The sequence below is a fragment of the Labeo rohita genome, chromosome 2, assembly GCF_022985175.1.
Source record: "Labeo rohita strain BAU-BD-2019 chromosome 2, IGBB_LRoh.1.0, whole genome shotgun sequence".
Taxonomy (NCBI): domain Eukaryota; kingdom Metazoa; phylum Chordata; class Actinopteri; order Cypriniformes; family Cyprinidae; genus Labeo; species Labeo rohita.
In genome coordinates, this window is record NC_066870.1 from 34,187,367 (window position 1) to 34,214,748 (window position 27,382).

The window sequence follows — 27,382 nt, forward strand, 5'->3', positions numbered from 1 at the left end:
TGCTGATTATTGCTGCTGTAAATGATCAATTATTGTCATGTTTTGGGCTGTACTAATTGGTCGGACTGGGAAAAACATTCACAATCAAGGAGGAGAGTACAAAAAAGTCTGTCTGAGGAACAAAAGGAGTTTGTGGTTGTCCAAACTGAACCAGGGCAAGAATCTTGACAACATCTGTGTTTGTTCTTATCATTTCCGGTCTCGTAGGTGAAATATTAGGCTAATATTTTAATTAATACTGCTCGTATGTATCTTTACCACCTTTTAACTTTAGTTTGTCAAAATATTTCGCCCTTTCCTGCTTACTGAGTCCTTCTCTATATGATTTAGCAGCTTCCACATTTTTTTTCTGTGGTTTAGACAACATAAATTAGCAGAACAACGTATTCAGTAGTACATTAACCATGCAGTCCATGCTATTGTTATTATAATATATTACAAGCTTTGTTTTGGTATGTAACATCATGTAACAACATGTCTTATCCATAATACATATACTTCTGTGTGTTATTTTTAAATAAATTAATACTTTTATTCAAGGAGAATGCATTAAATTGATCAAAAAAGACAGTAAAAACATTTATAATTTTACAAAAGATCCTCAAAAAAAAAATCCCCAAAAATAAATCAAGTGCTTAAATTGTAATAATACTTCACAATATTACTGTTTTTTTTTTCATCTAATAAATGCAGGCCTTTAAATATTTAAAAAAATTAAAATATAAAATTTATTTTCTTTAGAAACAAAATGTTTGTGACTTTAATGTACGTTTTCCAACAGGTTGTTGTAATCCATGTTAAATTACACACTGGTAGGTAAATAGGTCATTGGTGAGCCGGTCTGTGTCATAGCCTGTGTTTAAAGTGAGATCACAATGACAGATTATTGCTCATTAACTGGTTCAGTCTATTGATGTCTATTGTTGCTTCAGCAGGTGCGGCAGTCAAAAAACAAACACAGGTGGTCTAAAGATCTGAGAGGAGCCTTTGTTGTCCATGCGGTGGTGAGAATTCTTGCTTTAAATAAAATGGAATTAAATAATAAAAGTTAGACACATATCCTGGAGTATGTTTAGTCCCTGTGTATTAGTTACATACATCTCCACACATAATAACATGCATAGTTTTTCAAATGTTTTTGCTTATGTAAGGATTCTACATCTGAAGTGTGTAAAACTGCATTTCTTTTTTCTGTGGAGCACAAAGGAAGAAAAACAAAGTGAACCAAACAACATAAGAGCTCACTGACGTCCATTGTACACACTTAAAAATAAAGGCTCCAAAGGGGTGTTTTTGCAGTGCTGGGATAGAAGAACCATTTTTGGTTCCCCAAAGAACCTTTCAGTAAACAGTTCTTAAAAGAACCATTTTTAAGAACATTTGAAAAATCTAAAGAACCATTTCTGCATTTGAAAGGTTCCATGGATGTTCAGTGTTTTTCATGGAACCATCAATGCCAATAAAGAACCGTTATTTTTAAGAGTGAATGGAGAAAAATAAAACACTGCAACTTTTCTCAAAATGTCTTTTATGTTCTACAAAAGAAAGTCATGCAGTTTTGGGACAGCATGAGGGTGAGAAAATGATGAGAGAATTTTAATTTTTGGGTGAACTGTCTCTTTATGATCTATGGATGGATTCAGTCAAGAAGCCCTTTTTCACTCCATAGGATTCTTAAGTTTTCATATGTGACCCTGGACCATAAGGGTCATTTATTCATTTATTCTATTTATTCAAAAGCTGAATAAACAGGCTTTCATTGATGTATGGGTTGTTAGGATATAGGACAATATTTGGCCAAGATACAACTGTTTGAAAACCTGGAATCTGAACAAAAATCTAAATATTGAGAAAATTGTCTTTAAAGTTGTCCAAATGAGGTTCTAAGCAATGCTTGTTACTAATCAAAAATTAAGTTTTGATAAATTTACGGTAGGACAAAATATCTTGGTGGAACATAATCTTAATATCCTAATGATTTTTGTCATAAAAGAAAAATAATTATTACAATGTATTTTTGACTATTTCTACAAATATACCCGTGCTACTTGAGACTGGTTTTGTGGTGCAGGGTCTCATGTGTGTTTTTGTGTGTGTGTGTACTTGTTTTTGCTACATTGTGGGGACCAAATGTCCCCACAAGGATAGTAAAACCTGAAATTTGCGGTCCCCACAATGTCAAAAATTTTGGTCAGTATAAAATCTATAGAAGTCTATGGAAAGTCCCCACAATTCACAAAAACAAACGTGTGTGTGTAATATTACAGGTTCTTTAGATCACTCTATATAGTTGAGAACTAGAAGTACATTTTCATATTGGAGAACAAAAACATTATTTAAAAAAAATCTAATTATAATATTAATTTTTAAGAGCGTAATCATAATTAGCTCCATTTTATAGCAAAAGAAGTCTAAGGAGGGTGCTCTCGAGTAGCTATTAAAAATCATATTGCTTAGAGGTTGGTCTTTCATATCTCAGAAGACTTAATGAAGATGTAAAATACATTTAATTCAAGCACTGAGATGTTTCTCTTGAAACCAAAAAAGACGCAAACCAAATATGTTTGAAATTGAGATTTATACATCATATGAAAGCTGAACAAATACGCTTTCCATTGACGTTTGTGAGGATAGGACAGTATTTGGCTGAGATACAGCTATTTGAAAATCTGGAATCTGAGGGTCCAAAAAATTCTAAATATTGAGAAAATCACCTTTAAGGTTGTCCAAATGAAGTACTTAGCAATGCATATTACTAATCAAAAATTCAGTTTTGATATATTTACGGTAGGAAATTTACTAAATATCTTCATGGAGCATGATCTTTACTTAATATCCTAATGATTTTTGGCATAAAAGAAAAATCGATAATACAATGTGTGTTTTGGGCTATTGCTAAAAATTTACCCGTGCTATAAGACTGGTTTTGTGCTCCAGGGTCACGTATGTCAGTTCATATTGAAATGTGATATTGAAGAGTGCCTTCTGTACAGTTTGAGACACTGTTGAGATCTCCACTAAAATCTCAGAGGATGTGTGAAATTAATAGGGTGTTTTTCTCTGGGGAATATTTCTTCTCTCTATTTGCTATCCATTTAATCTATAGGAGAAACAGTTGAGATATTAATTAGGCCTAGATCTAATTATGCGAGTGTGTACACGTTGCCTAACTGAATGTATGTGTGTGTGTGTGCGTGCGTGTGTGTGAAGGAGAGAGAGAGAAAGAGAGAGAGAGATCCATCCCCCCTCTTGGATGGTTAGGTGCCTCAGTCTGAAGCCCGCGGATGAAGCTGGTGTTTACGCAGCGCTCTCACCGTCTCACCGGTGGATGTAAATATCAGTTTATAGACAGCAGAACGCACAGTCTGATTCATGTGCATCGCCAAAGGAACCACTGGAGAGTCGCTCCGCTCCAGACTGCAGGGGGATGCATGGCGTTATTAACCATCCCCGAAATCATTCAAGGATCCTCAGACATTGATATCTTCATATGCACGTGAACCATCTGCATCTGAAAGGCTTTCAGCGGGCGGACACACACACTGCGCTGTGCGTCTTAACGCAGGACTGCTCTTTTGGACCCGTGCCACGGTTGTCTGTCTCCGTCCGATCACCCAACCACACCTACCCGTTATATCCTCGCCGAATTACAGCATTGGCGCCCGCACACCGGATCCCGACAGATCCCGTCGCGAAAGGGACATTGTGTCTGCGTGAGCGGGTAGAAGAACGCGGATCCACTGCGCTATAAACGCCCGGTGCGCACCGGACCCGCTCAAAGACGCCCGTGTCGGACCGATATGTCAGCCCGGTGCCTGTGATCGCTTGGGAGGAAAGGCAGGTGAAATTATCAGCTTTGTCCCGCATCCTGCGCCAAGAAGGAACGCATCACCTTGAGGATTTAAACGCACCGACATCCAACTTACTAGGTGAGTCGGTCAATCATCTTAACGATTTAACGCACATCAAAGTCAGAATTTAACTTTTTTTTTAAAAAATTATTGTTAAGTAATTTAGTTCCCAAAGGCGTGATTTCATCACAAACACTTAATATTAGCTCTGCGGATGTGCTGAAACCGTAATTACTGGCCTAAAATATTAGGAATGACCAGTAAATATGCGTCTTTTGCCTCTAAATATATGGAGTTCTTTGTCACTCATCCATGCATTTTTTTGTCTTGATCTCTTGTTAATTTCTGACCATGATGCACATTTGATCTTGTAGAAGGTTCATCAAGTCAATACATCCACCCTAGTCATAAAATCCTGGAGGAATATCTATGAAACAGCATTAAGGTTTTTATCCAAACTTAATGGGATCCAGTAAGAATCCTTTAGGAATCAAACCCAAGGATAAACTAAAATTCCTCCAGGATTTTTTGGGATTAAACATGTCTGTTGTATATGAGCGCTCTACTTATTGTAATGGAATAACGTCTTGCTATTGGGTGGTTGAAGGAAATCACATGGAAGCTAAGAGGTTGTGAAAGATTTTCCTTACATTCCTTTTTATAAAGGCATTGGTTCTGTTGGCGATGTAAAAATCCTTTTAGTAACCATCGGTTTCTGAAAGATTTTGGTTAATCAAGTAATATTTAGTTAATTTATATATATATATATATATACACACTAGTCAAGGAGAAATATATAGTGGATATATATATTGGAATATTGTCATTCGAAACCAGTCTTAATAGGATCCAACAGGCTTTCCGGGATTTTTTTAAAATTCTTAGAGTCTTTATTGATATTGTGTAATCTTTTTCAGAGCTTTATATGTCTTGTACTGGAATGATGTTTTGCTGCTGGACATTCAAAGGAAATCACATGGATTTGTTCTGATTCTATAGGTGGTTTGGAAAATCTAGTGTTTCATTTTTGATGAAAATTCCAATTGGAATCCTTTAGATTTGCTTTGAAATCATTATGAAATTCTGTTCACATCCCTTTAGGAATTCTAACCAGGTGTAGCTGGTTGATAATGCTTTTTTCATCTCGTTCAGGGCTTGTTGGCTGTTGGCTTTCAGTAGCATGTCTCGTAGTTCATGCATGCATGATCCATATCTTGCAAAACTGTTTAGTTTGTAATTTGCTCACGTGCAGGGGTGAGCGATCGGATGCGGTGTGGCTTTCATTGGTTCGTCATTCTATTGTTGTGAACGCATACATGCACACTCCAGGCCCGCTGATGCTTCATAATTCTGCGGCTCTTGCCGGTAATAAACAAACCTCTCCAGTGCCAGGCTTATGTAAAGCACGTTTCGCATGTCAACAGAGTTTCTGAAGACAAAAGCTTTCATGTATTGGCTTGGAGGATAGGGGATCATTTCACCATGTGCTTTGGGATATACATGCATGACTGAAATGCAATCACCACCTGAATTTGGCTTTTGTCCCCTGCGCTCTACATGTGATGATTGTTGAGTTTGTTGCTCTAGTAGTTTTGCATTATTTATAAGCAATTGGTTAAGATGAACTGCTTATCTTGTTTCCAAGGTAAACCAGCCAATTTAAAGGTAAACTTAACTAGGAACGAACTTTAAAATGCTTTTATGGTGGTACAATGGTACAGTGAGGCTGTCAGAAGGTGATACCATGGTATACAATGGAAATGTATGACTACCCTCACAAAATTTTTAATGGATTTAAAAAAATAAAAATTATGACAAATGGTGTCAAGTTTTTTTATTTTTGGGGCTAAAGGTACAGTCCATGAACATCAGTTAATGTTCATTTTATTTATTTTTTATTTAATTTAACATTTTATTTTATTATTTTATTTCATTTATTAAAACTAAATAAATAAATGTTACAAGCAATGCCAGTTTCAAAAATATTTATTTTTTTATTTATTAAAAAAAATTAATAAAATTAATTAATAAATAAAATGTATTATTATGATTTGTTTTCTAAATAAATAAATGTCATGAGCAATCCCAGAGTCAAAGATATTTATTTTATTATTATATTTATTTTTTATTATTTTATTTCATCAGGAACAACACACTTTAATAACCTGACTATATTTAAATTATTATTATTATTATTATTACTATTACTATTATAAATAAATAAATGTCATGAGCAATCCCAGGGTCAGAAATAATTTAATTTAATTTTATTTTATTTTCAGAAACCACACACTTTAATAACATGACTATATGTAAATTATTATTATGATTTTTTTTTTTTTTTTTACTAAATAAATAAATGTCATGAGCAATCCCAGGGTCAGAAATATTTTATTTATTATTATTTAGTTTTTTTTATTATATCATGTGTTATTATTATTTTATTTTTTTAGTACTGCAAAAAGGACTAAAGCAGCTACATATAATATACTCATGATGGCTGAAACGGTAAACCGACACATCTCAAGAATGACAGAATTGTCCTACACCAAGATGTTGTAAAAAACTAGCTTGCCTGCAACTGCCTGTTGTTGTGTATTTTTTGCTGACGTGCCGTCTTTGCCCTCTTAGGCGCTGCATGATTTATTTATATTATTTATTTATTTTTACCCATAGGTTCCTTGACTTTGAAATATAAATCATATGTAAGGACAGTCTGGAGACGTGCAGGAGAGAACACAATGTTTAGATAGTCGATAACATCTACAGATAACAGTGGAAACATACGCTAGCTGCATGTTGTACAGATGACTTGAGCTGAAATGTTTGTGTTTACAGTGCACAATAAATAACAAAAAGATTAATGCGTTATGTTGCTTGTCTGTGCAAAACTCTTCACCACGATGCTAATGTGTTCTGGGCGGTTGCCAAAGTGTTGTTTCTTTTAAAATGTCCAATATTAATTGTACTAATTCCAAATTATGTTACATTTTTTCTATTAAAACAACAAAAAGGCTTTTGCATTGTAGAATAGAGTTTGTGTAAGTGCATTTATTCAGCAACCAATTGCAAACAAGATTTGCAAGATTCATGGTCGGATGGATCTGTCGGATGGATCTGTTATGCCTAAATAATCAAGAGAAGCTGTAATAGAGTAAAGTATTCAGCCCTAATTGAAGATCTAATTTATATCAATATGCATAACAAAGTTGTTTTTTTTTTGTTTTTTTTACCCAGACTTAGGTTTTTTTTTCTAGGGTTTACTCTCTGTAGTGGTGAGTGGAAGCTACAACAAATATAATTTTTCTTCTTTTCTTCTTAATTCCTGTTCCCTGCTTTCCTCTCATTGTTAATGCCAGGGTAGTACAGTTTTGTAAATGTACATTCATTTTAGTGCTGTCAAACGATTAATCGCATCCAAAATAAAACATTTTGTTTACAAAATATATATGTGTGTACTGTATGTATGTATGTATGTATATATGTGTGTGTATATATATATATATATATATATATATATATATATATATATATATATATATATATGTATGTATGTATGTATATATATATATATATATATATATGTGTATGTGTGTGTGTGTGTGTGTGTGTGTATATATATATTTGTATAAATATATATATAAATATATAAATATATATATACATATATATATATATATAATTTTTTTGTATGCAATTAATCATTTGACAGCCCGAATAATACACATATACAGTATATATTTTGAAAATATTTACATGTATTTACGTGTATATATTTATATTCATATAATTGATATTATATATAAATATATTTAATATATAAACATATTTTTCTTAAATATATACATGCATGTACACATACTCAAATGTTTTGAAATTGAGATTTATATATCATTTGAAAACTAAATAAATAGCTTTCCACTGATGTATGGTTTATTAAGATAGGACAATATTTGGCCGAGATGCAACTATTTGAAAATCTGGAGTTTGAGGGTGCAAAAAAATCAAAATATTGAGAAAATCGCCTTTAGAGTTGTGCAAATGAAGTTCTTAACAATGCATATTACTAATCAAAAATTAAGTTTTGATATATTTACGGTAGGAAATTTATAAAATATCTTCATGGTACAGGATCTTTACGTAATATCCTAATGATTTTTGGCATAAAAGAAAAATCGATAATTTTGACCCATACAATGTATTTTTGGCTATTGCTACAAATATGCTACTTAAGAATCCAGGGTCACATATATTACGTAAACAAAACTTATTTTGGATGCGATTAATCGCAACTAATTGTTTGATAGTGTTACTTAATTTCTATTTAAATGAAAATGACTAGATTTGCTTATGTTTATAACTGTGGAAATGCGCCACCGCAGTCTGTGAAAAGAGTCCATAGAGAGAAAAGGAGTGAACGATAAAACCCAGAGAGAAGTTGGATGTGGTCTATATATACTTGTGAATCCAATTATGCATTTGTTGCTTGCCGATTGCGAGATGCTTTGTTAGAATGATTGTTATTCACAAAACTGGAAACGATAACAAGATTTTCCGAAAAAATGCTTCCTTTTCCAAGATCAGCTGGCTGCGGTCTGCAGCAGACAGACTGAATGAGCGTGTGTGTGTTTATATGTGTGTGTGCAAAAGAAAGACATAAAGATACATGGAGTGAGCCAGAATTGCTTGAGAAGGATTGATGGTGCATTTGTGTAAGAGTTGTGTCAGTGTCTGTGTGTTTGTTGGACAGAAAGGCAGGGTAAACAGAGCAACAGAGCAGGTCTCGATGTGTGTGAGAGTAAGACACACATACACACACAGAAAGTGAGACAGGGCTTGACTCTCTCCGACTGACTAGCTGTGAATAGCCCCCCTGTTATCTCTGCAGTGCACACAGACAGCAGCGCAGCAGGCCAGCCAGGCAGGTGCTGCACAAAAATAGCAGGTGTCTGTTCGGGTTAATACACATAGTCCCCCCTTCCCGTCTCTCCCGGGGGCCGAGCACCCATAGCTAGGGTGCGGCAGCACAGAGGAGGCCCTCCTCCTCCTCCTCATGCACCGCAAGCACGAGTGACCAAGGGTGACGTCTCGCCTGTTGTCCGCAACTTGTTGCGTGTGACGACCGGCCTTGTCCGCTTTCGTGGTCCACAGACCGAAGGATTGCTCTCGTCTTTCAACAATAAGGGAGGATTTAGAGCTCAAGGTGTTTTTTGGATGTGTGCGCATCTGTGTGTGTGTGTAACTCAGCCGGAGGATGTATTTTTATTGCTCAGACGTTGCTCTTTCATCACTCAGGAGACTTAATTGAGTTCTCAGTTGTGTGCCATTTAGGTTTCAAGTAGTTTTGTGAAAGAAGACCCAATAAAAGTAGACAAATGAGATGTGCTTTATTATTCATTGAGCTGTTATAGCTAAGATAATTTCATTTTAGAAGAATTTTATGTTTTTTATTGTTTAATGATTTCTTTTGAAACTTTATATGTGACCCGGGACCACAACTTTTTTTTTTGAAATTAAGATTTATACTTCATTTGAAAGATGAATAAAAAAGATGAATGGTTTGTTAGAATAGGACAATATTTGGCTGAGATACAATTATTTGAAAATCTGGAATCTGAGGGTGCAAAAAAATCTAAATATTGAGAAAATTGCCTTTAAAGTTGTCCAAATAAAGTTCTTAGCAATGCATATTACTTGCAATGCATAAAACTTATGTTTTGAAACATTTACGGTAGGAAATTCACAAAATATGTATTTTTTTATATCTATTTTTTTTTGTTGTTGTTGAAAAAAAGTATTACCTGAATGTGGAATCTGTCAGACGGCAGATGCTGTGCAAGCGCTCAGTACAGTAGGACATAGCGGTGAATCAGAGGTAAAAAATTATATAAATACTGTTCTGTTTCATTTCGTGTCTTAGGACATCAGTGTATCGTCACAAGTTGCAGGGTTTAATTTGGTTTTGTTTGTGTATGTTTTTTTTTTTAGTTTAGTCAACTTGAAGTTTACTTAATGTTAATTTAAGTGACAACTGGAATATTTTAGTTGACTAAACTAAAAATTTTGAGTCAGCAGGGTAACAAATTACGGTAGGAAATTCACAAAATATCTTCGTAGAGCTTTTCATATCTTCATGAGCTTTCCTCAATATCCTAATGATTTAAAAAAAAATAAATAATTTTGACCCATACAGTGTATTTTTGGCTATTGCTACAAATATTACATTACATTTTGGCAAAATCACACTGAAAAAATAATGTAGGAATAATATTCACTCATTTTACGATTAATTACAAAACAGAAGTAATACATTAAATTAAACATGAAATTTGGAAATAGAATTACTGAAGCAGTATTTTCTTATAAAACAAACTCCAATTATCTTTGTTGTTTTATATATAACTCATTTTTATAAAAAAATGTTTTTATATAAAAATAATTTTTGCCAGTGTCTAATATGTTACTACTTGCACATTTTGAAAATTTTTTGTCATTTTAAATCTGTTAATTATTGAAAGGTAAAGAACCATCATCCTAGTCAAAATGTTAAGCTTTTTTTCTGGACTGCACAGATTTTTAAGTAAATAGACTAGGTTTTATTATGCTTTTAAGTCATGTATTTTTTGTTGTTGTTGTTGTTGCTGTTGTTGTTGAAAAAAGGTATTACCTGAATGTGGAATCTGGCGCGTGACATTTTTTTCAGTGTGTTAACAAAAACAAACTAGAGTTAAAATGCATTTGTTAAAGCAGTCAAGTCATTTTAGTTTGCTTCTAGAAGATTTTCAGCTCTTTTTGGTGACTCATGTTTCACTGGACTTGCAAATGCAATGCGCACCGGGTGAGCTTACATATGAAGTCTGTTATGTGATGCAAACTTAATGTATTACACAGAAAAAAATGGTGTAGGATTTACTTTGAAACTATTTTTACTCACAAACTTCTTGTAGATTTCACAAATAATAACAAAGAAATAGCTAGTAACACACTGAATGTGAAAATTTAAAGTAGAACTTTAAAAATAGTATTTTTTGTAAAGCGATGTTCAGTAATCTGTTTTATTTACAACTTTCAAATTTTTTTTGACGTTTTAGTTTTTTTACAAATGTAAAAATGTTTTTGTGATAAAGTATTGTGTAAGGAACCATGGGAAAAAATGTTGACAGTCCTTTTCAAAATCATATTTTCTGTGACCGGGAATGGGAGTTGTTGGAGTTTTATTTATTTCACCTGGAAACTGCAGTGAATTGTGCGTAGGTGTCTTTTTTTTTTTTTTTCTTAAGTTTTGCAGAAATGTAGATAGAGTCATATTGTAGACAGAGGCATATTCTCAATTCTTTCCTGGAGAAGTAAACAAGATATTAAAGAGATGTCATATGTGAGTAGATTCTTGCTTTTGAAAACTTCAGTATTGCAGTTTGAAGTCTCTATTTGCTTTCCATTTAATCTCATAGCTGTCTTTTGCTAGCAGTAGCAATATTAAAGGCATGTTTTTATTTTTTATTGCAATTCATAACTTTCTCCCTCTGAACGCTTCGGTATTTTTCAGTTTAAAAAAAAAGTAAAACTGTTTTCTGTTCAAACGCTAGTTATATTTTAGAAACTCTTGCTTTCGAATCCAATATGTTTTCGGTGTCAGAGGCCAAGAATGGACTGATATTAAATCATTAAGTATTGACAGACTGGAGTCACAGGGAGAGATACAGAATTATGGGAGTGCATCAAACACATTTAGAGAAAATTCATTTGACAGTCTATTGATCCTCAAAGACTTTGTTCTCTCTACTTCCTAGAGATATCGCAATTGGTTAACTGCAAGGCAGTGTTATTTTCCCTGAGAAGAAGTTAGGCACGTAAAATATCCCCCATTGTTCGCACAGCTTTGAATTCTTCTTCCAAATTCACACTACATGTGCTCTTGTGTCCAGTGAGGCGCTTCACATCCAATTGATGTTCTTAAAACAGTATCCTACTTGCCAGCACAGTTGAGAGGGCTTCAATTATCTCTACGTGCCGTTTGAAAGTTCACATGGGTCACCTTGAGTCATCTGTGCCGCTAACAACGAGCTGAATGTGAGCTAACAAGCTCCGCAGACACAGATAATTCAAGCCAGTCACCGAGTAAAACCGCGATATCATAACAACAGAGTGCACAGGAATCCACAGAACTGGCTGTTAGCAGTTTCCTGACAGGAAATGAAAGATGGTAGTTCATTTTTGAACAAATTAGGCTTGTGAATGACAAAATGGGTGAGAAAAGCTTGGCCAGTATGGTTAACTACACCTTTGGATCTGCTGTGAACATTACTGGATAATTAAGTCTAATGCCTGCTGGCTTTATTTGGTTTCTTGTAGAGGTGGGCGGTTTGACCAAAAATCTGTATGACTGTTTTTTTGGGGTTTTTTAGGATTCCACTGGTTTTCCCTTACTGTGTCTTTATATGAATCAGAATTCATATGTATCAGAATCTAACCACAATCCAAACAAACATGCTACATATAGCATGAACAGTTTTGATGTAAATTAGATTATATATTATATATTATGTATATTGCCTATATGTATATAGTTTCTGGCTTGTACAAGATGAGTCATTAGCTAGTTTGGTGACTGATGTTGTCATTGCAAAAACATTTTCTTTTTCAGTGTTTTGTGGTAAAAGCAAGATCCTTAAACTCTGATTTCTAAACTTAACATTTTACACATAAAGATATTTTGAAAAGTGCAAATGCAAATAATTGTTATTATTATTATTATTTTGTCTATATATTGCAATCAATGTTTTCCAAAGTTTTTTGAACACTAAATATGTTTTAAAATATCTTTTTGTATGTTCTATGATCCTTCAGAAATTATTCTAATATGCTGATTTGCTGCTCAAGAATCATTTTTAGCAATATTTAAAACAGTTATGCTGCCTAATATGTTTGAAACATTACAAATGCCTTTACTGACTGTTTTGATAAATGTAACATCTCCTTGCTGAATAAAATAATCAAATTCTTAAAAAAACAGTAGTAGTAAGTCTTTTTTGCCTATACATTGCAAGTCAATGTTTTTCAAAGTTTTTTGAACTTGACTAAATGTTTTAAAATATCTTTAATATCTTTAATCTTGAAGCAAATCTCTGTAACTTAATGCAAGAAATATATGACGAAGATCGTTTATTTTGACAGAATAATAATACACAAAATTCTGCTCACCAAAGATGCATTAATTTGACAAAAAATACAGTAATATTGTAAAATATTATTAGAATTTAAAATAACTGTTTTCTATTTGAATATGTTTTAAAATTTAATTTATTCCTTTGTTGCAATGTTGAATTTTCAGCATCATTACTCCAAGCTTCAGTGTCACATGATCCTTCAGAAATTATTCTAATATGCTGATTTGCTACTCAAGAAACATTTTTAGCAATGTTGAAAACAATTGCACTGCCTAATATTTTTTTCAATTTTTTTGAAACATTACAAATGCCTTTACTGACTGTTTTGATAAATTTAACATCACCTTGCTGAATAAAATAATCAAATTCTTAAAAAAAAACAGTAGTAGTAAGTCTTTTTTTGCCTATACATTGCAAGTCAATGTTTTCCAAAGTTTTTTGAACACTAAATATGTTTTAAAATATCTTTATGTTCATAAAAGAATTTTGAAACTATATGAAGGAGAGTAAATAATGACAGCATTTTGTTATTTTGTTATTTTGGGACAAACTATTTTTAAAAGAATATATAAATGTACTTGAGAAGCAAATCTCTGTAGCATAATGCAAAAATATAGGAAAAATATCATTAATTTTGACAGAATAATAATACAGAATTCTGCTCCCCAAATCTGCATTAATTTGGCAAAAAATACAGTAATATTGTGAAATATTATTAGAATTTAAAATAACTGTTCTCTATTTGAATATGTTTTAAAATGTAATTTATTCCTTTGATGCAATCATTACTCCAAGCTTCACTGTCACATGATCCTTCAGAATTTATTCTAATATTCTGATTTGCTGCTCAAGAAACATTTTTAGCAATATTGAAATATAGATTTTTTTTTTCAGAGTTTTTTGAAACATTACAAAAGCCTTTCTGACTGTTTTGATAAATGTAACATCTCCTTGCTGAATAAATTAATCAAATTCTTAAAAAAAAAAAAAAACAGTGGTAGTAAGTAGTTTCCTAAAGAAAATGTATTTTATTACTTTATTTTAGTTTTCATCTTGATCTAAGCATAGGGTTTACTACATATGCTGTTTACTAATGGTGCGAGAAAAGCATTTTCTGAGAACACATCTTAATATGTCTTGAATTAAGTTTATGTATTTATTTTTTTCAAGATGTGTGGGTTTATGACAGGCTATTAACACAGGAGATAAGAGGAAGCTCTTGAAATGTATCATGTTGTGATGTGTATTCCCCAAAGCCTCACCGCATAAAAGAGTGCATGCAGGTCTGTGAAATCAAATAGACACAACTGGTCATAAGGGGCTCATTTAAAAGCAGTTAGCCACCAATTAGCTCTTAAATTTCATCAGCGGTTAAACACACAATGTTCCAGAATTAGCCTCCCAAAACTCTCGCAATCTCTTTATTTGTACTTTAGATAACCTTGGCTTTATGCAACCCTGTAGGTCTGTGTTTTTCATTGTTTGTTTGCAGAACCCACAATAATCTACATTTAGCACATCCTAGCATTATGTACTGTCATTTAGGAACATTACATTCTGACCAGTGAGGGTTTTGCAGCACTCTCATAATGTTTTGTGGTGAACAAGGAGACCGTAACAGCCTGTGTAAGTCTCACCTCCCTCTTATTGGAATATAAATTCATGCCGTGCGGCTGGCGGGCGTTGGATAAACAAATAAAATGCTGTTAAAAGTAACCGAGTGCTAGCAGTGATGCGAAACAGAATATTACTCCCTCGCCCGACTTCCCAGCATGGCTCTATTGACATCGGTGTGTCCAAAACCGCAGGTTTCAAATTGTGTTTTTGGGGTTTCACCTATCAGGACGTTTCTTGGCTGTTTATATATGACTGTTCATACTGTGTGTGGCATTTCTGGATGGATTTCACCGCTAAAAAGTGAAATGGAATGATTTTAGTCTATCTTATACATATTGGAATTTGCATTCATGCGGTTTATTGAAATGCGTGGCAGGGAGTTTGTTTAGGGTGATGCTGACTGTAGATACATGGAATAGGACAAAAACAAGGCGTCCCAAAGGAAAACGTTATTCTCCAAGGTTTTTATCGCATAGATTAAGAGAATGAATGAATAAACTAAGAAATAATCAAACAAACAAATAAACACATAAACTGACAAAGAAAACAAATATGTATTTTTTAAAAAAAAATAGGGATTTTAGGCATAAAAACGTAATGTAAAAATGGTTGTTTTCAAAGGGGTCCAAACAAGTATCACGATCATTACAAAAAAGCAAAACAGAAAAAAAGACAATTATGAACATATAAACAAATAGACAACAAACGCATTTAATCTGAAAACATTAATAAAGACTTTGTAAGTGTGGAACTACAAAAATCATAGCTCTAGATGGATAGACAGATATATAAATAAATAAATTCTATTTCTAAATAATTTCCAGTAAATACTTGTCAATTTTTGGATGTAAAATTATTAATGTTTTATTTAAAACGAATAAACGAATAAATACATATTTTCTGTTTCTAAGGAATTTCTAGTACATATACATTTTTAGATGTAAAAAATGTATATATTTTTTATTATACAATTGTTTTATTTAAAATAAATAAATAAGGAAAGAAATATTTTCTGTTTGGAATTTCTAGTACATACTTATCCATTTTTAGATGTACAAATTATATATATACATATCGATTTTTATTAATGTTTTATATAAAATTAATAAACAAATAAATAAATATTTTCTGTTTCTAAGAAATTTCTAGTACATACTTATCAATTTTTACATGGAAAATTATATATACGTATGTACATACCTTTTTTTAGTTTTTTAATAAAATAAATAAATAAATATAAATAAATATTTTCTGTTTGTAAGGAATTTCTAGTACATATCCATTTTAGATGTAAACATTATATATATGTACATATAGATTTTTATTAATGTTTTATATAAAATAAATAAATAAATAAATAAATAAATAAATATTTTCTGTTTCTAAGAAATTTCTAGTAGATACTTATAAATTTTACATGCAAAATTATATGCACATATGTACATACAAATTTTTATAAATGTTTTTTATAAAACAAATAAATAAATATAAATAAATATTTTCTGTTTGTAAGGAAATTTTAGTACATATGAAGTTTTAGATGTAAAAATTATATATATGTGTGTACATTTACATTTTTATTAATGTTTTATTTAAAATAAATACATGTTTTCTGTTTGTAAGGAATTTCTAGTACATACTTATTGAATTTTAGATGCAAAAATGATATATACTTATGTACATATAAATTTTATTAATAAATATTTTCTGTTTCTAAGGAATTTCTGTTGAAACTCCAGAGGAGAAACATTTAATTAATGGGTTCTTTTTCTCAGGAGAAAAAAATCTACAGTGCTGAAAGACTTTGGCAGTAGTCTCCAGTTACTTTCTGTTATTCTCATTTCTATCTAGGAAATGCAATTTATGATTTTTATTTCATGTGGGGCATCAGAATGTTTAAATGTAAGCCTGGGACAGTGTTCAATGACAGTATGCTATAATATGATGTTTTAATATTAAACATGGCACATGATTGTTTTCTCTGTCAAATACTGTGAAGTTCTTAAAAATTCAGAGTTGTTTTCCCCGCAGTGGCTCGTGATCTGTTAATGCACGCTGAGAGCAGCTCCATCACCCAGTTATGACATGGACATGCGGAATGCTGGATGTCCTACCATGCTATTGTACGCCTTTTAGAAAGCGGGTAATGCCCCTTTGAAAAGCGCCTGCAATGTGGCAGTATCTGCGAAGAAGTAGATCACACAAGCTCGGCTGGAGAGGGGCATCAATCCCCTGACCTGCTCCCCGAGACACCAGACATGCAGGCGGCGGGGGGTTATTCTTCAGAGCGCACATGGCAGAGGAAAAGAAAGAGGCGAAAACTAACTCGGGTCGCTTTGATTCCAGTGTCAGTTCTGAAGCCATAACTTGATTAATGAGAGTTGGCTGAATGGGCCTTTGAAAAGAAACGTCTTGAAATTCATCTTCGCGTTGTCAGATGTCGCAGGAACGTTTAGCTTCGTGACCCCCCCAGTGAGGAAGAATAAAGTGAGAGGAATTAAGACTTTCAGAAGTGTGTGATGTTGTTTAAGTGGCGAGGAATGCAGGAACATCTCTTAGGGAAAGAGCACGATGTGATTTCGGAGAAGATGATTGCCAAAATAACTGTCTACCTTTCTCTCGCTCACAGTCTTTTTGTTCTCTTTTTTTCTTGGGTGTTTAGCATTGCTTCATTCTTTTCTTTTCTCCCTGTGGTGCATGATGGGAAATCTGTCAGGAGCAGTCAACTCTGCAAACAGACGGCTTGCAATTTATTCTCATTTTAAATGGCAAAACCAACACCGTAGGACAAAGCAGGCGCATCCATAACATTCAGTCTCTTGTAAACAGCAGGCATCAGAGCGTATACATAAACTGCTATTTGATATTTTAAGAGGTCATATGGTACATTTAATTATTTTTTTTTAATTTACCTGAGGTCAACTTATTAGCAAAGTTAAAGTTAAATGGCAAAAACATGCATAATATATATAATATACAGTGCTGTTCAGAAGTTTCTGCTCACCAAGGCTTCATTTATTTGATTAAAAATACAGTAAAATCTGTAAAATTGTGAAATATTATTGCAATTTAAAATAACTGTTCTCCAGTTGAATATATTTTAAAATGTAATTTATTCCTGTGATGCAAAGCTACATTTTCAGCATCATTACTCCAGTCTTCAGTGTCACATGATCCTTCAGTGTTGAAACCAGGTTTTCTCCTTATTTTTTTGAAACTGTGGTCTGTTTACATATGACTGCTCAAACCAAATAAATACAGTTGAAATCAAAAGTTTACATACACCTTTCAGAATCTGCAAAATGTTAATTATTTTACCAAAATAAGAGGAATCATACAAAATGCATGCCACTGAGGACAACTGAGGGACTCATATGCAACTAATACAGAAGGTTCAAACGCTCACTGATGCTACAGAATGAAACGATGCATTAAGAGCCGGGCGGTGAAAACTTTTTGAATTTGAAGATCAGGTTAAATTTAACTTATTTTGTCTTCTGGGAAACATGCAAGTACCTTCTGAAGGGCAGTACTAAATGGAAAAAAAAGATATTTTGGCAAAATAAGAAAAATGTACACATCTTCATTCTGTTCAAAAGTTTTCACCCCCGGCTCTTAATGCATTGTTTTTCCTTTTGAAGCATGAGTGAGTGTTTGAACCTTCTGTAATAGTTGCATATGAGTCTCTCAGTTGTCCTCAGTGTGAAAAGATGGATCTCAAAATCATACAGTCATTGTTGGAAAGGGTTCAAATACACAAAAATGCTGAAAAACCAAAGAATTTGTGGGACCTGAAGGTTTTCTCTGGAGAACAGCAGGCAGTTTAACTGTTCAGGACAAACAAGGGACTCATGAACAGCTATCACTAAACAAAAAACACAGCTGTGGATCATTCAGATAACAACACAGTATTAAGAATGTAAACTTAAGTGTATGTAAACTTCTGAATATAGGGTCATTTTTATGAATTCAACTATAATTTTCTCTTGTGGACTGTATGTAAACGTCTTTTATGTGAAATATCTTATTCAGGTCAGTACTAAATAAAAAATAACATGCATAAAATAAGTAACACTTTGCAGATTCTGCAAGGTGTATGTAAACTTTTGACTTAAACTGTATATATATATACACATTATATATATATATATAATATATAGATAGATAGATATTACATAAATTGATTTTTTTTTTTTTTTTATCTGTTCATTTTTAAACAAGGTCAGCACAACGCGGTCCATATTCATCTGAAAATCACAGAAGAGATAGACTTAACCTTGGAATTGCTAGATGGTTTTGCAGCAATCTAACACGTATCTCACAGGAGACTTAGTGAATATCAAACCTCCATCTAATTGAAAGAGAAATGTCATTGAAAGACCCCATATAGACCCATTCATTTCATCTAAACCAAATTCATTATAAGAAAAGCCATTTATATGATTAAATCAGGCTTTTTGTGCAATCTGGTCCGCTACCCGCCTCTTGATACTTTTTATTATAGCCTTGATGGGAAAAATGCAGCCTGTCTTCAACACATCACTTGTTGTGAGGCATCTTAGGCCACATGAACTGCTAATTATGCGTGTTTGATCATTTATCGATTAATATTTTATACAAATCACTTTCATCATCCAGCTGCATTTACAGCATATAAACTTTCCCTGAATTTAAAGGAATTATTCACACCAAAATTAAATTTTACTCACTTTCAGGCCATCCAAGATGTAGATGAGTTTGTTTCTTCATCGGAGCAGATTTGGAGAAATGTAGCATTGCATCACTTACTCGCCAATGGATCCTCTGCAGTGAATTGGTGCCGTCAGAATGAGAGTCCAAACAGCTGATAAAAACATTGCAATAATCCACAAAATATCCACACCACTCCAATCCATCAATTAACATCTTGTGAAGCCAAAATTTGTAGAAACAAATCTATCATTAAAGGGGTCATCGGATGCAAAGTTCACTTTTACATGTTGTTTGAACATTAATGTATGTTGGCAGTGTATGTACAAATCTACCCTATAATGATAAAAAATTCATACAGTGGTTTTTAATTAATCTGTAAAAATAATATTCCATTTTTAAAATCGAGCCATTCTCAGATGCCTGTTGGTGTGCCTGATCTACATATATCCGTCTATGTTCGTGTGAATCATTTATGATTCAGCTTCACTTACAGAGGAAGTGAGTATAAGGGTTTTTTTATGAATCTTTGTGATCGCTTTTCCTAATAATGTGCTAGTTAGCAAGTTTAGCAGCTAAATGCGGCTAAAGTAAACAGACTCGTCTCTCCACAGAGAGCAGAGAGGGACGGGGTGAGCAGAGCTCATTTGCATTTAAAGCAGCCTTGACCAGAATGAGATGGTTTTTGCAGAGCTTATTTTGGCAAGGTAAAAAGGGTGTTGTTTTACACTACCATTGAGAATTTTTAACCAAAGTATATTATAGACTTTTCATTAAGACCCTGAAGAATCATATCAACTTGTGGAAAATGGGCATCCAATCAAATTAATTTTAAGCCAAATTATGAGTCCGAAATCCATAATAACGCTTCCTCCAGGAAAAAAAAAAAAAGTGCATCCATTGTTGTCTTCTCACATAAAAATGCACCAACAGATTTGTTTTGGACTGTTTTCACTTGTAAACTGTGCTTGATCTGTGCATATTTTGCTCCTGATTTAGCCAAAATGACTTTTTCACTGGTGTATAAAGTAAAAAATGTCTTAATGATGGATTTGTTTCTTACAAATATGAAGAATATTGCTTCAGAAGATGGTACTTGATAGACTGGAGTGGTGTGGATTACTTGTGGATTATTGTGATGTTTTTATCAGATGTTTGGACTCTAATTTTGACGGCACCCATTCATTATCCATTGGTGAGCAATTGAGGTAATGCTACATTTCTCCAAATTTGATAAAGAAACAAACTCATCTAGATCTTGGATGGCTTAAGGGTGATTACATTTTCAGCAAACTTTCATTTTTGGGTGAACTATTCCTTTAGTAGTAATGTTTGCTAGAGTATCACTATTACTTAAAATTGAATTGAGCCAGTAAGAAACCACTGAAAATAATACCTAAACACACCCTATAATCAGGTAATTGACTTTTGCATTAAAAAATATACATAATATTTCCATAACCCTCTCCACCCAAGCTGCCATTTGATTTGCCGGTAATGTGTTTGCTGGACTGTTTTCACTTGTAAACAGTGCTTGATCTGTGCATATTTCGCTCCTGATTCAGCCAAAATGACTTTTTCACTGCAGAAAGCATGTGTGTAAAGTTAAAAATGTCTTAACGATGTATGCGTTTTTTTTTTTTTTTTTTTTTTTTTTTTACAAATATGCAGTTTTTGCTTTGGAAGATGTTAATAGATGGACTGGAGTGGAGTGGATAACTTTTTATTAGCTGTTTGTATTCTGACGGCACCCATTCACTATCCATTGGTGAGCAATTGATGTAATGCTACATTTCTCCAAATTTGATGAAGAAACAAACTCATCTACGTCTTGAATGGCTGAGGGTGATTACATTTTCAGCATACTTTCATTTTTGGACAAACTATTCTTTTTATAGTATATAATGTTTGCTATAGTATCACTATTACTTAAAATTTAATTGATCCAGTAAGAAACCACCAAAAATAACACCTAAACTCACCCTAGAATCAGGAAATTGACTTTTGCATTAAAAAATATATAATATTCCCATAACCCCCTCCACCCAAGCTGCCATTTGATTGGCCGGTAATGTGTTTGCTATGTGCTCATTAATCATTTTCATGGGTCTGATGTGTTTTAATGTGCAGGTGGTTTGTAATCAGAGCATTTAATCAAGTCTCTCTCGCTCTCTCTGTGTGTTTTTGAAGCTGTAATGCTAGTGCCCACTGCATTGATTCGGCCTCCGTTCTGGTTACCAATTCATTTTGCCGATGGCAGGTCCCCTGGGGTTTGAAACCGCATCTACTCTGGTCATCAGTCTCCCCCCTCGAGCCCTGCGGTCTATGCTAATGTCAGCCCATTGAAGCCGGGGGCCTTGGAGAATTGCATAAGCTGACATCTGTACATTAACCTCTGATTTGAATTTCCTGTCCTGTCTTTTTGACGAGTGATGAGGTGTCGGCTATGTCTCATTACATCGCTTCATTCTTCATGTTGGGAATCAGTACAAATTTAGACACTGGCGTACAAACACTGGTGTACTTGATTGCACAGTTACAAGGTCGTGCAGCAAACTGCTGGTATCATTTGTTTTGTGCATCGTGTAGCTTCATTCTAGCTGGTAAAAATACAGTGCCATTCTGAAGCGTGCTTTTGACCCATTTTTGTTGACCTTTTTTATATAAATGTTAAGAATATCTTGTATTAGAAGTGTTATTTATCATTCATACTTATTTTTATAATTTTGTTTCATTTTAATGTTTATTTTTTAATGTTTGTTTTAAAGAAAAAATAGAATAATAAAAAAAAAAAACTAATTACAATGTACATATATAAATAAGGTGAAGTAATTTCTGTGATTCACTGGTTAAGTATAATAACGATAAAAAATCTTTATTGAATTATTACATTTTTATTTATATATGTAGATTTAAAATGTTTTATATGAAATAAATACATCAGATAAATACATAAGATATTGTAAAAAAATATAAACTTTCATATAAAAAGACTGAACTTTTATATTGACAGACTGAAGTAGAACTTATCAGAAGTTATATGGTTTTTAATTTTTTTTTAATGAATGTAAAACTTCAAACAAAAAAAAAAACTAATGTTATAAAAATGTATTTAAAACCTAAAATGTATCAAATAGTTTTCTTTTATTATTGTTTAATACAATTATTATGCTTTTTCACAAAAATATTTCAAATATATTTTATTACTAGTTACTAACATTTTTGTGGTAAAGAGTAATTTTAATCAACAATAAATGGGAAAAACATTTACATGAATAAAAATGCAACAAAGATGAGTTCATTTCAAACATTTCCAGTGAGTTAATACAGTAAGCAACAAATGAAAGCTTTTTTATGGCACGTTGTGGGTATTTTTTGTGTGTTTTTTGTTAGATAAAAATATCTTACCAATGGGACAAAGCACTCCCTGCGTATTTACCACTAAACTAGGCAGCGAATTGCGCCCCAGCACTCTCTCGAAAGGTCCAGCGCTCATGCATGGACGCATTAGCAGGAATCTGTTAGGAGTCAGGCTTTTTCCAGCACGTCTGCGTGTGCCAGCGAGCCGTAGCTTAACCTCAGCCTCTATCTTCCAGCCCTTTGCAAAGAGCAGCAGCGGCACGTTTGTTGATAACAGTGCCTTTTTCAGCACTGCTGACCTCACGAAGTTTCCCCGGCCCAGACATCATTCTCTCTCTCTTTCTTTCCCGTTCTTTGGCTTTGCTTCTTTTTAACCTTTAAACGGATGCTGAGGCTGCTGCTGCTGTTGATTTGTGCTGTAAATGGAGCGTTTCAGACGCCACTGTTTGCGGTGCAATGACAAATGCGTCCTCTATTCTCACCTCCAGAATTCAGCAGATTTTCCTTTCACACAGGAGTCTATAAATGCATTCGAGAAAGTCATCAATCATTTTTACTCGTCGAGAGAATTGGAACAAAACATGAAAGCGTTATTGCCGGTTTAATGTGTTTTATTACTCAATTTGATTGTAAGCTAGTGTTGCTGTTAAAAATGAGTGGCTTTGTGCGTTTTTACACTGTTATTGTTGTTGTTAATGTGCCATTGTGATTTTTCCTGCACAATGCTGTTCACATTACTAGCGTGAATCATTCTTCTTTGTTTACACCGTGACTTGGTGTTGCATTTATAAAAACTAAACACTTGGAAAATATAATTATGAACTTCTATAACTTTCTAGTGTCAGACAGAGAATTACATCAGCACATTATCTGCTGGTTATGATGTTTTATGGGTTAAGAAGCAACTATTAGTGCAATAGTCTTGCTCCTCTGTATGGTGTGTTTTAAATGTGATATATGTGATTCAGCTATTTATATGTGATTTGTATATGCAGTATACACTAAGCCCAAGTAAAAGTCCCCTTAAGGTGACAAAAAGTCTATCGTATCGTATCATATCATAACGTACTTGACAACACATATTTCCAAATGCCAGTCCAGTGTTCAGAAATATTGTCTGCCCCTAAAAAAAAATAAAATGACCTAAAAGAAAATGTATTTATTTATTTGTTCGTTCATTCATTAATTCATTCTTTTTTCCCCTTGATTTTTCACATTTTTATTTATTTATTTACAGTATTTATTAAAAATACAGTAAAATTAACTGTTTTCTATTTTAATATATTTTTTATGTTTTTTTTTTTATTTAAAAGTGTGCATAAAAAAACTAAATATTTAATCTTGTTTTAGTGTTCAATATATTAAATGACTTCTTTAAATGGAAAATATTTATTTATTTATTTATTTATTTTCTTTCTTTCTTGATTTTTCACATTTTTATTTATTTTTATTCTGGTGAATTTGGTTAATATTTATTAACACTGAAATGTTATTACAATTTAAATAAACTTTTCTATTTTAATATAAGTGTTTTTATTCAAAAGTGTACATAAAAAACAAAATATTTAATGTTTTTTTAATGTTAAATGTATTATGACATTTAAATTGAAAATATTGTTTTGTTTGTTTGTTTGTTTGTTTATTTTCTTGATTTTTCACATTTTTATTTATTTTTATTCAGGATGGATTTAGTTACAATATAATACTGTGAAATGTTATTAATTTAAATGAACTGTTTTCTATTTCTATTTTAATTTATTTTTTTAATTCAAAAGTGTGCATAACAAATATGTAATCTTAAAAATATGTAATCTTTTTAGTGTTCAAACGTGTATTAAATGACCTCTTTAAATGGGAAATATTTACTTGTTTATTCATTAATTTATTTCTTTTTACACACATACATGTATTTATTAATTCATTTGTAGTTTATGTATTTGTCTTTATTTTACACTGTTTATTTAGTACTGAACTATTTATATATTTATATATTTATTGTTGTAAAATAAAAATTTATTTAATATAGCAATTTTTTAATTATTAATACAATTGTATTAATTTATAGTTATTAATTAGAAAGTAATGATTAATTATTTATAATTATATATTTTTAAATTAATGAATTTATTAGTGTATTGTTAGTTACATATCAATTTCCGTTATCACAATTAGATTTTTCAGCTGTACCTTTAATACTTCTAAGTTACTGGTGTTTTCTTTGCATTTGTCTTCTTTGCATCGATCAAATATAGCGTAGTTACATTTTCCCATGCTTCATTTATAGTTGGTTTACATATGTTGAACTCTTACTTTAAAAGAGCAAGGAAAGTTGTGTTTTCCATGAAGTGACCTCTTTCAAATCGGTCTCTGAATCAAATGAGTTTGAGGAAACTTTCAGGTCATTTTCAGAACATTATGCAGGAAAAATGTCAGCTTGTGGATCTACAGATTGTTCCCATCATCTGTAATGCTGTATTACAGCTCGCGCTCCTCTTAAACAGGATATGATGGATTTGTTTACAGTGGTGTCTGGCTGTGATAAGACTGCAGTCAGTCTCAGTTATCCTGGCATTCACTCTCTATGTGTGTCGATGATCTCAGCTCCTTCTAGCTTTCCTTCATCTCCGGATCCTGACAGATCCTTTGAATGTCACTCTGTCTGTGGTTTATGTTTCTGAAGAAGCAATCAGAGAAGTTAATTTGTTTTTTTGTTTTCTTGCCAAATGTTTTGGTTGTTTTTTTGTTAACCAAAGACTGAATGTTTATCTTTCTATCAGATTAAAGCGCATTACACCCCTGACAGTCAGAGCAGGGAATGTTTTTCATGAAACAGACGTCTTTAAGACCTTTTCACTCTTCTTGAAATAGACATGTTTATCTGACTGCTTTAACTAAGTCTAGATGAATGCAGCCTTTATGCAAGAGTAATGGATGAAGTTTATTGATCCCAAAGGGGAAATTCATAGACAGTCTAACTACACTCATTTCTGCTTCGAGAGTCTGGAACGACATGGATATTCCCAGCAAATCTAAGAACAACCTCAGAAAGTTACCACGTATGTTTTTAATATATGGATTTGGCATTAAAAAAAAAAAAAAAAAAAAAATATATATATATATATATATATATGTATATATGTATGTATGTATGTTGTTTTTTCCTCCACTATTTTTACTTATATTACAAAAAAAAAAGGTTCCTTGCTTACCCGGGATGGATTTATTCTTTATTTATTCAAAAATACAGTAAAAACAGTAATACTGTGTTTCTATTTAATTTCTGTTTAATATATGTTATTTATTTAAAAGTGTACAAAAATGTACTTTTATAATAACTTTGGCAGCTGAATCCCTTTGACATAAAATATTGACATGCAGGTAAACATTTTTGATGTTCAAGTGTTGTGTTGTTTTTATATTAAAATTACATTATGATTTAATTAAATTAATAGCTTTTCATCCCCAAAAAGTCTGCATTTCTGTAGTAAAACCCAGTTTGGGAAATCATGACATAATATTTATAATTTTATTTTATTTTATTTTATTTTATTCTGTTTTATTTTATTTTATTCTTTTTTTTTATTGTTACATACCACACTTTTTATGTTTACTAGTATAAAATTAAAAAAAGTATATAATATATATAAAACTTATTAAATTAAAAAATATATATTGTATAATTAATAACTATATAAAGTAACTGTTAATTATTTATTAATTATATTTATAAATCTTTTAATTAATGAATTTATTAGTCTATTGTATTTATTAGTGTCACTTTTTTTTCTCTCTATAATAGTGACTAATACTTTCTTATAAGTTGCTGGTATTTTAATTATCTTCTTTGCATTGATCCAATATAGTGTAGTTACATTTTCCCATGCTTCATTTATAGTTATTTTCCCCTTACTTTAGAGCAAGAAAATTTGTGTTGAATAGAATAAAATAGAAATTTTCACCTAATTCAACATAAAAATTTCTTTAGAGTTCTTCTATAGTCTGGTGTAAAAAACATTTTATTGTATTTTTTTAAACATTGTATATTTTATTGTATATTTATATAAAAAAATATTTTTAGATAAAACATTTTACATAAAATACATTTATAAATAAACAAAAAATGCAAAAAAAAACTTTAAAACATTTTAAGTATTATCAGTTAGCTGTCATTTCAGCTAATTTAAAATATATTCTTGTATAAATTAAAAAATGTTGAAGCTGAAATTGGTTAAATTATTCAAATCCAATCTGTGGTAAACAAGTTCTGAATAATCTAAAAGCAATCAAAAACTCATCAGAATACATTATCTGTCTCATAGATTGTAACTACAATCTTCATTGTGTAATTTGTAATCAGTAATAAAGTACAAGTTGTAAGTAATCCACCCAGTTCTGTTTGTATGTTTTATATATGGGTAGTTTTGGATGAACGGATGGATGAAAGGACGGACAGATTGATGGAGTGCACTGTGGATGATGGAGGGATGGACTGCCAGATTGATGAATGGATAGTTGAATGAACAGATAAACCTCATTACGTCAGTGCGGTAAACACGCAGGTGCCAGTAAAAGCAGCGTGTGTCTGGTCTCGGGGCTGGAGGGAGGTGATTGCTAAATGCAGTTCACCATCTGCTTCCTCCTTATTCTCCTGGCAAACTGCTGCGGCTGTGTGAAACTTCAGAATATCAAAAGCATTTA

The 27,382-nt window shown here is 32.2% G+C and overlaps 1 protein-coding gene across 3 annotated transcripts in view; it reads left to right on the forward strand.

Annotated features, from left to right (window-relative positions):
• The first annotated feature begins 3,215 nt into the window (after window positions 1-3,215).
• The window catches only part of sema6ba (sema domain, transmembrane domain (TM), and cytoplasmic domain, (semaphorin) 6Ba), a 151,695-nt gene continuing 127,528 nt past the window's right edge, over window positions 3,216-27,382 (forward strand). For all 3 annotated transcript variants that reach the window (XM_051134614.1, XM_051134598.1, XM_051134607.1), the window contains exon 1: window positions 3,216-3,929. The gene's annotated coding sequence lies outside the window, so the exon portion shown is untranslated. The remainder of the gene's footprint in view (window positions 3,930-27,382) is intronic.